A 2,516-nucleotide genomic window follows, 5' to 3' on the forward strand; every position below is an offset into this window, starting at 1 on the left:
GAAGGAAAATCGCTTTCATGAGGGAAATCGCCTGAAACTAACTCACTCATTTTAAACTGTTGATGTTTTCGTTAATTGAGAAAATTCGCCTTTTTCATTTGGCAACGCACCAGTTGATGAATTATAATACAACGCAAAGAAAACTCGGTTTATTCGTTGTTTGTTTTTTCTTCAATAAGCAATTAATTTCGGGCTAATATTATTTTTGAGCGAGCTACTAGCCAAACCATTAGGACCTAATCCAAAAGACCAGTTTTCTGAAAAAAACTAAACCCAATCATTTTACACAGAAACGATGATTGATTGTGCTTCCAATCAGTGCAACACTTAATTGGCACAAATTAAGTGTGAATGAAAATCGAATTATTCATTTAAAGCTTGGAGATCAGCCAAGTACTTAACGCTGAATTAATTATTTTACAGCAAATGTACTTGCATGATCCAAGAGATTGGAGAAATTAGAATATTTTTACGTGGGCTGTTTTTCAGAGTCAAGCAAATTTACGGTAGTTTCAGGAAAAAACCTGAAAATTGACAGACAGATGTAAACACGGAAAAATACTGTTTTGATTGAATTTCTAAGAAATAGGTGTAAACGAATTTTTTACACATGATTATCGATAGTTTTCTTCTAACTGAAATTCAGAAAATTTCATAAAATTGACTATGTATTTACTCCAACAATTAATTTTTGAGATAATGTATAACATATTATATTATAACAAAATTGTAGCCAGCTTACCTATTTAAAAAAATAAATCTTAAATTGTGGGTGGATTTAAAGAAAAACAAATGAGAAGTTTAAATTTATTCTTCATTTTCTAAGAAAAGTAAGATACTGTTTTTTTAGCGCAGAAGTTAAATATCAGGTCAGGTTTTTAAAGTTAATAATTTCCTAAATTACTAATTAAAACTAAACTAAAAAGTTTTTAGTAAAGCGATTTTAAAAACTGTGTTGACTAAGTTGAGGTAAATGTAACTTAACTGATGGTTATTTTTTTTAATGAACAATCTAATAAATTTGATTTAAAATGTTTTTGCAAAAATCTCATTTTTATCCTGAATTTATCTCCAAGAAAACCATAGTTTGCTGTACGTAAAAAAAAAGATTAAAAATAAAAATTATTCCAAACGTTAACAAGAATCTTGTAATTTTTTTATGAAAGGACTCATTTTTTTGTGGCTGTTATTGCTAATTTTAACAAAATTTTTAAAAACTTCCGAGATCAAATTTATTATGTTTAATTTTTTTTGGTGAAGTTTAGGGTTGAGAGCCAAACTTTTAAATTTATTCACCGATTAAAACCCTCTACTCAAAATTTCGTAATAACACTGTGAAAAACCACCTAACTTAGTCGAAAATTTTGGTCTTTTTTGCTAGGTTTATACTGTTTTTTTGCTAGAAATTCACTTGTTTTGTTAAGAAATGAGCAAATTAGATCAAAATTGTTCCCAGTGATTTGGCTCTTATTTTTTCAGCGACATTTCATTTAAACGAACCGAAAAGTCTAAATATATTAAAATTTTTCCAGTATTTTGCCAAAAAAATTCCAAATAAATCAAAGTTTTAAGGTGTTTTAGCTTTTTTTGAACAAAATTATGTAGTTGTGAGATATATTATTTTTCTTTTTTTTTTATTAGATTTATTTATTGTTTTATTTTATTTAATTTTTTCATTACGTTTGTATGTTTTTGAGCGATAAACAAAATTCTGAAAAAGAATGACCAAATTAGACCACCACTGAAGTTTTTAGTTAATTTAAAATGGGTTAGCTCTTTATTTTTCAGCGAAATTTCTTTAAAACACGCAGAAAAATTATAAACAATTATGTAAGAATTTCAGTTATTTTGACATTTGTTGCTTTTGTTCTTTTTTTTTAATTTCTTCCCAAATTGTCCAATGTCTCTTTTTTTGTTAGGTGTGTCTTGTCAAAATGTACGTTTTTCAGTCTATTACACTAGTTATTTAAATTATTGAATTAACATTTTCTTAAAACTTTTAAAAATCGGGGTAATTTTTTACAACAATTTGTTAATAAAACGATCCTTTCGCTTCGGCCTGCACATTGAATGGGTCTAATTAAATTTATCGTTGCACTTTAGAGTGTCCTTAACACGTCTCATTACCTAGCTAATAGTCGGCATTTAACTCAAAATTCCACGTTCTGCATAAAAAAAACCATTTCCACGCCGCTTTCATGACAATTCCCCATTTTCCCGGTGATATTTTTACCACCTGCATGACCTACTTCTTTCTGCTTTATTTTCCGCGTTGAATTTACGCCTAGTAATGACTTCCGGAATGCCTTTCCTACACAATTTCTATTCCGGACCACCGCCGCGGTCAAGCAGCCAGCCCCCGGAAAAGCCGCCCCCGTTCCTTTAATTACGAGGGCAATAACGTCGCCCCCCAGCACTCGAATAAATTTAATACAAGCTATTGTTCTAATCTTCATTATCTCGGCGCCGCCGCGAAAAGTGGGGCTGCAGGGTGACGTCACGACGTCGCGTGCTAG

The sequence above is a fragment of the Tribolium castaneum genome, chromosome 3 (assembly GCF_031307605.1).
Source record: "Tribolium castaneum strain GA2 chromosome 3, icTriCast1.1, whole genome shotgun sequence".
In the NCBI taxonomy this organism is placed as follows: Eukaryota; Metazoa; Arthropoda; class Insecta; order Coleoptera; family Tenebrionidae; genus Tribolium; species Tribolium castaneum.